This window comes from Pristiophorus japonicus, chromosome 21 (assembly GCF_044704955.1).
Source record: "Pristiophorus japonicus isolate sPriJap1 chromosome 21, sPriJap1.hap1, whole genome shotgun sequence".
Lineage (NCBI taxonomy): Eukaryota > Metazoa > Chordata > Chondrichthyes > Pristiophoridae > Pristiophorus > Pristiophorus japonicus.
Genome location: NC_091997.1, coordinates 3,046,596 through 3,059,390, shown reverse-complemented (window position 1 = coordinate 3,059,390; position 12,795 = coordinate 3,046,596). Strand labels below are relative to the sequence as shown.

Genomic DNA, 12,795 nt, shown 5'->3' with positions numbered 1-12,795 from the left:
GTTTTTAAAGATCAAAAGGGAAGAATATGTTTTCAGACTAATTGAATATTGGGGTTGGGAGGACTCTGTAATGATGTGCTTCAGCTCTGATGGGAAGCCGGGCATACAGTATATCTGAATCAGTGGTTCTCAATGTGTTACGTATTCTGGTAAATTTACCAATCCCACACTCCCAGTGGGAAGGGTACTCAAACAGTGCACAGGTTGGAATTAGGATGACGCAACACTGTACTACCAATGTTCCAATTTGCGAGACTTTCCACTGGAATTGGTGAATTTATCCTATGATGAATTGAGTTGTTATAAGGATTTTAAAATAGTGCATTAACATCCTCGGGTGGCAAATCACGCTGCACTGTTTGAGGATCCGTCTCCTGCTGTTTGCTAATTAAATTTAAGACCATGAGCTCAAACTAAATTGGCTAAAGTTATTATATGGATCCCTTGATGGCTCAGCGAGTTTATCCAGTGAATAACAGAGATCCCTGGTCTGTGCTGAGTTAGCCGATATCTTCTGGGGCTGCAGGAGTGACGTAACAAATGGCTTCAGTGGTCCTAAATTAAGGAGGGGAAAATTGGCTGACCAATACCCAGACAAACTGGCTGTTTGTCTCATAGCTTTTTATGGGACCTTGCTGTACACCACTTGGTTGCTGCATTTGCCCACAAAACATAGTGACTACGTTTTCAAAAGTAATCCATTGGCTGCAAAGCGATTTGGGACATCCTAAGGATGTGACAGGTGCTATATAAATGAAAGTTCTTCACTAATCCTTAATCGAAGTGCACTTGTATGAATGTTGCGTGGGGACAGGAATAGGCTTGGCTGTGTGCCCCCTGAGGTTAATTAGTTTGTCAGCACACACCGTCAGGGTTCATACGTGAAGAATGGCTATTTGGGCAAGGCATCAGAAAATGACGACGCCTGTCGAATCATAACCACGGCAGGAAGTCAACAGCTTCAGGGGAGCAGAAAAGGTGAGAACATTGCTGAGAACAAAAATAGTTTGTATGTTTATTGAGACGTGTTAGTATATTTCACAAAATGTCTTTAATAAATAGCAGAACTAAGCCTCCAATGACTCCGTGAGTAAATACACAACGCAATGTAGTATTGAGGTACACAGACCAAGCGGATCCCAGATTTGATCCCTGGTCTGTGCTGAGTTATCCAATCTTAACAAGAAGTAGCATGCCACAATTGTAATCCGAATCCCCAGGCTAGGAAGGTGAAAAAAATTCAGTATGGTGCATACTCCTGATTACCATTGGGTTAAGTTCTGATATCTGTTGTGATTGGATATCCTGAACATACACTTGAAGAATAGCCAATTGGATGAGATACCAGAGGACTGCTGTTGCATCTGTACTCTAGTGCAAGTCACTGCCACATGCAGCGGATGAGTATAGGGATGGAAAGAAAATTGGAAACTCGTTCTGTTTTTACATTACTGCCTGTGTATTGGGAGAGCAAGTTAATGATGCTGTTATTCCTGCACTTGTGGATAGTGCAACGTGTTTTCCTTGAAACTCGATACATTGTGGTGCTCGCTATTCAGGCATTTTTGGCTGGCATTTTGGCTAGTCCAAATATGCAAAGTTATAGCTATAGAGAGGATATCTTTGTGCGTGCATGATGCTATTTTGGCGTTGTGTAATGACATTACTACCAAAACGTGCCACAGTTACCGGAACAGCACATTTACTGTCTCCAGGCAGATCTGCGGCAATCGGGAAGGCCAGTAAAATCCGGGTCTTCTGGGCTGCGTGTCTTTAAATATCCGGCAACTTTATCCTGGTGTTGTCGCCAGCCTCGTGATCCTAGCTGCAGCAGTTGGGGGCTGGCAACCAAGATAAAAGCAGCTAGAAACCTATTTACATTTTATTTGTAAGTTTTCTAAAATGATAAATTAATTGTTTTTTTTATAAAAGAGGAAACCATTTTAATTCTTAATATAGTTATGGGTTTATGGCTGTAGTATTTCAGAGAGAAGATAAATAAAGATACAGGTATAACGTCTGAAATCCAGCACCTAGTCCGTGCTGGCTTTTGGATTTTGCCGGATTTCGGACAAGAAAATCAATAGTCTGAAATCGGGCAACCTCTGGACCCAATCCATTTCGGTTTTCGGGTTTTGCTGGATCTCAGACCTCACTATTGGTGCTCCTTGCCACCCATCGATCCTCCGCTCCTCGCTGCCCGCGATCCTCCACTCCTCGCTGCCCGCTGACCCTCCACTCCTCGCTGCCCGCTGACCCTCCACTCCTCGCTGCCCGCTGACCCTCCACTCCTCGCTGCCCGCTGACCCTCCGCTCCTCACCGTCCGCGATCCTCCACTCCTCGCTGCCCGCTGACCCTCCACTCCTCGCTGCCCGCTGACCCTCCGCTCCTCGCTGCCCGCTGACCCTCCGCTCCTCACCGTCCGCGGCCCCCCCACCCCGGCACTGCGTTTTTTTTACTGGTTTCCTCGTCCCTCGCCGCCCAATGTCACCATCTTGGCTGTCTCAAAAATGTTCAGTTTTCGGACAATTCCGGTTTTCGGAATTCCGGATTCAGGACGTTGTACCTGTAGAATGGAGTTCTTTTGCAAAGCAAAGTTATTCAAACTCCCAAATGTATATTGGATTAAATTAAGAACTAACTTACCAGGTGCAGAACTTCGTTCAACAGGAGGTAATTGGTTGCAGCGGTCAGTGTGCCTGATTCACAGCCTTCCTGATATTTCTGTCATTAAAATGAATAAACCAAAAATTGAGAGAGCTGCACATTGGTCAAACTGGCTTCCACACCCCCCACTGTCTCATCTATCCTCCTGTCCAACGAGGCTCTGCACTGGGAGTCCTAACTGCTCAAATTTATCCTATAATATTTCCACCACACTCTATTCCCAGGAGCAAACTATGAAATAAAATGTCATATTTGTGCTCAGTGAGTGAATGCACTTAGCCATCCAAACCTGGAAAGTGCCAAGTTTGATCCGTGAGTGGCGCTGAGTTCACACACAAGCTGGCGAGAGGTGGAGAGGGAAGAAATGAGGCACAGTTGGTGTTGGCATTTTCAGACTAGGAAGGGGAACAAAACTTATCCAGGACTTCCACTCTTGATCCTATTCAGTGGCTCCTGCTCTGAAGTATGTCTGGACATTGAGTGTGGACAGGTTCAAGCTTAACTGTGATACTCGCATGTTAAATAGAATCATAGAAGTTTACAGCACAGAAGGAGGCCATTTTGGCCCATCGTGTCCATGCCGGCCGACCAAGAGCCATCCCAGCCTAATCCCACTTTCCAGCTGTCGGTCCGTAGCCCTGTAGGTTACAGCACTTCGAGTGCACATACTCATCATCATCATGGGCAGTCCCTCGGAATCGAGGAAGACTTGCTTCCACTCTAACAATGAGTCCTTAGGTGGCTGAACAGCCCAATACAGGAACCACAGTCCCTGTCACAGGTGGGACAGACAGTGGTTGAGGGAAGGGGAGGGTGGGACTGGTTTGCCGCACGCTCCTTCCGCTGCCTGCGCTTGGTTTCTGCACGCTCTTGGCGACGAGACTCGAGCTGCTCAGCGCCCTCCCGGATGCACTTCCTCCACTTAGGACGGACTGGTCTTTGGCCAGGGACTCCCAGGTGTCGGTGGGGATGTCGAAGTGGTTTTAAATGTGGTGAGGGTCTCTGCCTCCACCACTCTCTCAGGCCGTGAGTTCCAGACCCCCACCACCCTCTGGGTGAAGGAATTTCCCCTCAAACCCCCTCTAAACCTCCCCCCAGTTACTTTCAATCTCTGCCTCCTGGTTGTTGATCCCACTGCCAAGGGAAACAGGTCCGTCCTATCCACTCTATCCAGGCCCCTCATCATTTTATACACCTCAATCAAGTCTCCCCTCAGCCTCCTCTGTTCCAAGGAAAACAACCCCAGCCTATTCAATCTTTCCTCACAGCTAAAATTCTCCAGTCCCGGCAACATCCTGGTAAATCTCCTCTGCACCCTCCCCTGTGCAATCACATCCTTCCTGTAATGTGGTGACCAGAACTGCACGCAGTACTCCAGCTGTGGCCTAATCAGTGCTTTATACAGTTCAAGCATAACCTCCCTGCTCTTGTATTCTATGCCTCAGCTAATAAAGGCAAGCATTCCGTATGCCTTCTTAACCACCTTATCCACCTGGCCTGCGCCCTTCAGGGATCTGTGGACCTGCATTCCAAGGTCCCTCTGTTCCTCTACACTTCTCAGTGTCCTACCATTTAATGTGTATTCCCTTGCCTTGTTAGTTCTCCTCAAATGCATTACCTCACACTTATCCGGATTGAATTCCATTTGCCACTGCTCTGCCCACCCGACCAGTACATTGAAATCTTCCTGCAGCCCATGACTTTCCTCTTCATTATCAACCACACAGCCAATTTTAGTGTCGTCTGCAAACTTCTTAATCATACCCCCTACATTCAAGTCTAGATCATTGATGTGCCTTGCCTCTGAGTTCCCCTCCCAGTCACACACCATCCCGACTTGGAAATATATCGGCCGTTCCTTCATCGTCGCTGGGTCACAATCCTGGAACTCCCTCCCTAACAGCACTGTGGGAGCACCGTCACCACACGGACTGCAGCAGTTCAAGAAGGGGGCTCACCACCACCTTCTCAAGGGGCGATTAGGGATGGGCAATAAATGTCGGGCCTGGCCGGTGACGCCTACATCCTGGGAACGGATAAATAAGAGAAGGCATCATTCTCAGGAAACTGTTGCAATGCTCTTGGTTACGCAGGTCTGAAGGGCCTGTGGTTTAATTATTTTCTGTACGCAATAACCAGACCGGCGTTAAGCTGTCGTGAGCTTGGGAGGAGAGCACACGACATCCCAACGCAGGGCTCAGCGCCAGAGGGACACACCCCAAGAAGGCCACAGTAGTTCAACATTCGGTGACATCATCTGGAAAATGTACATATATGACTACTGGGTATCAGATTAAGTGAGGCACCGCCTGAACATTCTGACAACACTTGCTGTCTAGACTCACACATGACGCATAACTAGTTGGGCAAGGTATCACAGGGAGCATGGTATCCACAGAATGTATGTTGGCACCTTGAGGAAAGGAGAGGAGAACCAGAGAAAACTGAAGGCCCGGATGTGTGACATGAATTTTCACATTTGGCATGGCTGTGTATTTACATAGTCTCAGTGCATCTTAACAATAAAGCTCGTACTGCTATGAACATACAATAGAAATACTGTTCCTGTATTTTTCTCTACTTGCTCTGTGCAGTCCATGCATTGTGACCATCGGGCTAGGACTCCCGCTATCCTTGTTGCCGCGATTGCAAAAAATGTAAACCAGTAGGACGTTGACATTTGGTTCTGTCAAGAAATTCGTATTCCAAATTGTGCTTCCTGTACCAGTATTCAGCTTCCCACTGTCTCAATGGTATTGTTTTAAACAACTGAAGCAATTTTATTGTTTTATTAAATTCAGTGCCCCTTTGAAAGATCTCTGGGATCCAGGGGGTTAGCTTTACAAATTTGCAGAACTTCAAGAAAATTATACAGAACATGTACCCACTTCACTGATATTAGCTATATGCCTGGGCGAAATGTAACTTTTCTATTTGCAACATTGCGAAAATGATTTTTTTCTTTTTCCTCCTATCTTTAGGCTCCATTTTCTGAAGGCAGCCTTCGAGTAGGATTCAGTAATGCCCGTTCCTTAGTTGTCCTGTGGTTGCTCATGTTGAGGTTCTCCCTTGCATAGTATGAGCCACAAAAAGTCAAATCCCACTTTCATTCTCACACAGTCCCTGCTGGGTCCATGACTTGCAGCTTGTGACACTTCACATATATCTATGGCCACTAGGGTGAATTACTGGAGGATGCCCAACACTTGCATAATTGTAGCTCAGCAGGAAATCAGTTCCTTCAGAAGGAGGGCAGGGTGGAAAAAGGAATGGGGAGAATCACAGTCTTGTCCAACAAAGGTATCTGTGCTGTGTAATGCAAAACTCAGTCTAAACGTGGTCTAGCTCCTGTAGTTGTCCACTAAATATTTATGCCAGGCACAAAAATATTGATCTGGTCATCCAGGAATTTTATTCAGATACTATAAACTACTGTTTGAAAGTGAAGCTCCGAGGTCTGGCTGCCTTACCTGAAGCTTCTGTTTAGTTTTCTGTTCCGTACTGATTAACTGCTACGGTTTAACAGTGCGTGTCTGTGATTTACACAAATTCTGCTCCCTGCACAGGGTTGGCCACATAAATTTGCACATTTTTCCCATTTGTCAGCCTTCTCAAACCACGATTCGCTACGCGCATTCCCTGCTGCTGTTTTGTATTGACATAGTAACACTGCCACTACTCAGATCTCTGCTGTGTCTTCTGTGATGTCTTGAGGATTCCATAAGCAAGGAAACAGTTGTGGTTTCCTGATTGTTTTTTGTATAAATGTTCATGGTGCCAGCTCTACATCTGCCACAAATGTTTAACTAATCCTAATTTGTCCCAGGATTTGATGTAGGTTTGTTGGTCCTCATTTAAACTAATATCTACTCAGTTACATTATTTTAAAAGGCATAAAAAGGAAGCTGGGCCAGTGAGTTTGTAAGCCTTGTGTGTGAGTATACATCCTATTCTCAGTATGTGGATTGCTCTCTGACTCATTAGCTGGCTCATGTCTCAGATCTCTGTGTCTCCATCTTTTGCCATGGCCACAATAAACCTACTTTTTAACTCAGATAGTTTATGCAGTCAGTTTGTCCCCCTTTATTTCCCTCCGCTCTCTCCTTCCTTCCCTCCCTCCACATCTTCCCTCTCCTTCTATCCTTTCCTCTGTTTCCCTTCCATTCATATCCTGCTGCCCTTTCTTTTCCCTTTCCCTCCCTGTTATGTAGGGCTCAGGTAATTACTGGAGAATTGTAGTAATTCCTTTTTGTGGAATATTAATTTTGGCACATTATCTTGTTTTAGTGTCGCAGTTTTAATTTGTCTTGGTAGGAACAGTCACCATCTATTTGACATCCAGAATGTTCATACACTAAGATTTGGGTGCGTTTTGTGCTATTTCAGAAATAATCGTGCAGAAAATTATTTAAATGTACAATATAGTGGTTGTAATGCTACGTTTGACCTCAGTGTAGGGAAGGGATGCTCACTATCCAATGACACACCTACTGGACAGTACAATTTGTGGACATAGAGCGAGAAAGAGTGAAAACAAGTTCAGGCTTGGCTGTGGTGCGTTTCATGGGTAGATAGCCCACTGGCAATCGCTGTTTAGGCTCATACATGAGGAAGGGCCACTTGCGCAAGATACCTAAAGACTCCCATCACCATGGGCATCAACTCTGGGGTAGTACGAATGAGCTCTACTGTCCTCTGTGTCTCCTCAGCCAAGAAAGGTGGAAGATAAAATTGGGGGGAAATAATTTCTGATTTTTATTTTTTCATTTCCTATTTACTCATCTCTTTCATTATCTTCAATTAGGCAGGCACAAGACAAATAGGCCTAAAATTTCTCCGTAGCTTCCAATGTTATTGCTGAACAGGAGACACATTTATTGCAGATTAAATTAAACAACGTCCCCAGTTCTGCTGTGTACGAGCCCATTTTCATGGGACAGCTTACCTGTCAACATGGTTAAAAAGTAATTAAAAGCTTCTCGCATCTGTGCTAATCATCATATAGGCAGGAATCTGAACCCGAGTGCCCCTGCACTACCTTTTTGTCTGAAGAGTTTTCAGTAATGTGTACAGGGTTCCATTGTGGGAAAAGGAAAAACTTTGAGAGTTTATAAAACCATGGGGAAGTAGTTGTACATGGCAGAGTAGAATAATGGAGGTGTAAGGATAGATGTTTTGGTCAGTTATCTTTGGGAAAGGGAATCGGGAGAAACTTCACAAACCTTTCTTCAAAGATATTCAATAAATGGGATATACGTCAAGGTAGAGCACACTGCACATGGTTTGTGGTAGGAATAGGATTGATGGGTTGAGTGGTGTTTTCTTGATCCATGCCCCTTTATGTTCCTAAATGGAGTTTTTAACTCCAGCCCCAGACAAATGGGATGAAAATCATAACTCTCTGGCTCCCAAGTCAACTTAAATTGACCAGTCTCAATCTGGTTCCCATTGAACAAGATCACAGCACAAAATTACTCTCAAATGCAGCCTAAAGTTTAATAAATGGAAACGTAATGTTTTATTTTTGGGATTGGGGCGGGTTGGGGGTGAATGCAGGGAGATAACGAAAGGTCTTCAGGAAATGGGATTGAGACTTGTTATTAGGTCAGTTTAAAGTAAGGTGATTATTGCGTATAACCTGTGCTTAAAAAAAGTTTGTGATTAAAGAATAGTAAAAACTTTCCACATCGCTCAAAATGTGATGCCGTACTTTTTTTCGTGGGAGTCAAGCAAGTGTGTTGCCATAAAATATGTTGACACTCCAGTGTGTGCAGCATCACTTAACAGCATATTCAACATTCACTGACTGCTTCACAAGAAACACATCTTCGTGTTGTACCTGGACCGTCTATATAACCTGCATTGAACAACTAGATGAAGGAGTGCAATAGTCTTTCTAATCCTAAATCGTGAAATCACAAACCAATAAATATAGGAAAAGTACACCAAAAGCTCTAATGGGATTATTTATATTTGCCGTACAGTGAAAAGAAAGACTTGCATTTATATAGCATCTTTCACGATAACCGGACATCCCAAAGCGCTTTACAGCAAATGAAGTACTTTTTGAATTGTAGTGACTGTTGTAATGTGGGAAACGCGGCAGTCAATTTGTGCACAGCAAGCTCCCAGAAATAGTAATGTGATAGTGGCCAGATAATCTATTTTAGCGATACTGATTAAGGGATAAATATTGGCTAGGTCCCAGGAATAACTCCCCTGCTCTTAAATACAGTACAGTGCATCCATTTATTTTTGGACATTCCATCTGAAATATTATACATCTTTTTAATTTTCTTTCTTCTGTCCCTTGCAGTGACTTGTGTTGTGATATGGTTCAATGGGCAATCCTCCAGTATAAAAGAACATGTACTTGACATATTACTTGCCACCTTAACATATTTCTCAAACATCTCAACGCACTTCACATAAAATGAATTATTTTGGAGTGCAGCGACTGCGATTATGTAGCTAAATGCAGCTGCCGTTTGAACACAAGATCTCATTAATAACAGTGAATTGAATGACCAGTTAGTTAATTTTTAGTGGTGTTTAGACAGAAATGCTGGCCACTGGGAATAATCTCTGAGTGGTACCACAGGAGTTTTAATGGTAGGCAGCAGCTCAGTTTAAGTTTTCATCAGAATGGGCTGCACTCGGGTGTCAACCTAGATTATTTACTGAAATCCTGGAGCGAGGCTTGAGCCTTTTATATTTCCTGTTGAACCTGATAATTAGAAACCTTTTAAAAAAAATAATTGTTGTGGTCAACTAATTGGGCCGAATGTCCTGTTTCTGTGCTGTATATTCTATGTAGCAAATAAAATTCGCAATTAGAAAGTTAGATATTTCAATAAGGAACATAATTATTTTATCTATGTCATTGTGATAATTGGTCATTTAAATATTGTTTCCTTTTTAACATTATTCAACTGTCAGAAGTATTATGGTATCTTCTTTCAGCTTGAAGTGGTGTACCATGTCCTATACATTGTGCGGACAATTCCAGTCTTGAGTACGGGCAACTGCTGCCTGATCTTGGATTGTATGGCTGGAGAGTAAAGGATGATGGGAACATCTTACAAATGGTGTGACACAACAGAGATTTTGATGAAATGATACAACATGATAAAAAAGACAAGCTCAAGGTTTATACAGTTATTAGTAACTCTTGCCACTGTTGCACCCTATAATGCACTCCTAATTATTTTTAAGTAGTGCATGTAGTATTCCATTTTTGTTCGCATTCTTCTTTTCAAGGTGTACTTTGTGTTACCACAAACAGTTTCTCTTTTGTGGGGTCATGGTCACCAAGGTTTTGTTTTCTGAACTTTGCAGTTTGTGAAAGGAAGAGGCCATTTAACTGGAAACAATCCTGTCTCATTTCACCAGGGTACACTGTATTCTGTTTTATCAAAATGACAAACTGTATTTTAGAATGTTCTGGGAAGAAATGTCATTATCGCTTAATAGAGGATAGTGCATGAAATAATATTTGTATTATCTGTTGACAATGCAATTTCATATCTTAAAGTGTAGCATAGCTTAATTTAGGAAAAAAATGCCACATGAAGTAAGGATATTAATATAGTCAAATATTTTTGTAAAAGCAAAATGAGTGAGTTTAAGAATAGTTGAAATAGCACTGCTTCAGCTCTACTGGTCCCGAAATCTCACCATTGGATCTTGGGTGTGCTAGAATTAAAAACATAATAGTGAGTTAACTGATGGTGATTCCGTAGCACAGAGTCAGAAGTATTCCGGAACACATACTTCAGCCTCACCAGCGCTACGAATGGCAGTCCTCAACTCTCCCAGTAGTTCAGTGAGTAAATAAAACGCATATTGCAAAATCATTGAGACCAGCGACGTTCCAGATTTAATCCCAGATATGTGTAGGGTTATTGGATCTCAGCTGTGGTAATGGTAGGGACACTACAGTTCATCCCAGAGGCCTTGGGCGCGGGAAGAGAAAATTCTGCCTGATTGCTTTAAGATGGCTAACCAGTGACAACTACGAGAAAGCACACATGTTGGCTGTTGGGCTTGATTGTGATGTACCACTCTCCTGAATAGCCCAAAGAAATTTACTTTTCCGACTTGCACCGAAAGAATGTCCATTTCAGTGAGGCGCTGGAAGCATGGTTGCATATTTGGAACCGTATCCCAGTGCTTTTGGGAGAGGTGGAGAAATAGAAATATTTTTTCCAAGTATAAATTCTTGCCACTTAAAATTGGCAGATATTTTCTGTTTTAAAAACTCTAAAGCAGCTCTCTAGCTAATGTAATTCTGCAACACCTCAGTGGGACAGCTGAAGTGAGCGAACCTTTTGTGTGCAAAGTTTAGTATTTTGGAATATACAACAATGGAGCACACAGCCCCAGCTGCAGTTTCCCCATGAAATGTCATCACCTTTGCAGGGAGGTGCTGATTAATTCATTCCAGTTGATTATAAATCTACTCTGACAAACGAATGGCAATAATCAATTTGTCGACTTGCTATTAGGGCAGCCCGTTACAAATACTGAACTCTCATATATCTGATCTTTCCTTCTGCTCTGGAAGGGACCAGGGCAGTACTTATGGAACAAAACGAGCACCAGTTTATTTTCCCATTTTGTCTTCAGCTTGTTAACAGGCTAATTTGCATGTATATTGGCTGAGAGGCTGCAATTTGAAGCTACTTGGTTCATTCCCTCTGATGTTGACACATTGCTGCCCAAGACACTGAACTTGCATTTAACCAGGAGATTGTAAATTGTAACTTTTATGGTAATTTTGTTGATTTGAATATTCACTATATCTTTTTAGTAATTGGTAGATTAATCAATTGACACAATAATTGGCTGGCCCAACCGTGTCCTTTTGTTCAAGTGAAAAGGCTTTGTCATGGCGGTCTTATCTCTTTTTTGTTGATCTGACACGATTATCATGAGAAGAGAAGAAATACACAGTAGGATTCTCGGTCATGTCTCTAGCACTCACGTTGACTCTGTTCTGCAGTTTGTTCCGCCTATGGTACAAGTGCAATCCAGCACCTTTGCTTGTTTGCTTTTAGCTGAAATATGTTCATGAAAGAGAACTGTACATCCTGACTATCCTAACTGTAAGGTAGTTTACGTTCCGTGCATTATCAGCTCTGCCTCACCCAACATCTGCAACATTGACAATTGTGCCGTTGTTTGTAACCGTAGTGGCTGGGAAAGTTCGGAAAATGTGAAACAAGCAGAAAATCCATCCAAGCGGATTTGATCATGTCTGATAGGAAGGGTTTCATCATTCTTGAGATTCCCAGTTGTAAATAGGATTAGGTGATAAAACTATGTAATTGTAATGTGCTGATATGAGTACTCCAGACCTGTTTCATTTCACAGCTGTGACAGGCCATTAAGGCAAGTGTTTTTAACTGTTTAATTTCACTCCGGAGAAATTGTTGTTGTGCAAAGCCATGTGGGAATGTCAAAAAAATGGTGAAGAATCCCTCAGGGCCGCCTTTACGCGGCTTCAAGCAGCCATATCCAGAGTGGCATAGGCAGGGGTCAGGGAGTAGGTCATTTGAATGACCTCTTCAATGAGGAATGGTGCATGGTGTTGGGGGAGCCTAAAGGAGGAATTATTTCTAAATTGGAGAAGGGGATAGTGATGGATCAGTTTCAACCTATACTGTTGTAGTCTATTCCCACGGTGAGACTGTTATTCAATACCAGCCCAGAATTCATACTTGTCTATCACTTTTTAAAACAGAGCTGTCCATTTTCTTCTCTTTCTATCAATGGGTGGTCCAGGCTAAAATACATTACAATACATTTACAGTAAAATGGGAGTCTGATTTTGCTGTATTCCAGAGTCACATTGAAAGAAAAGAAAGAACTTACATTATATAGCATCTTCACATCCTCAAGATGTCTCAAAGTTCTTCACAACCAATGAAATATTTGTCACTGTTGTTTTGTGGGAAAGTGCAACAGCCATTTTACACACAACAAGACTCCATACACAGCAATGAGATGAATGGCCACTTAACGTGCTTGGGCCCTACCTCCATTTTTACCAGATTTTAGCAAAAGGAAAGTGCTTCACATTGACACTATCATTGTAATGTTTAGATTTCTTTTAAAACCAACAT

General features: G+C 42.8%; 1 protein-coding gene across 14 annotated transcripts in view; it reads left to right on the top strand.

The window, feature by feature from the left end:
* Window positions 1-12,795, top strand: part of raraa (retinoic acid receptor, alpha a) — a 634,542-nt gene that overhangs the window by 226,423 nt on the left and 395,324 nt on the right. The window lies entirely within an intron of this gene.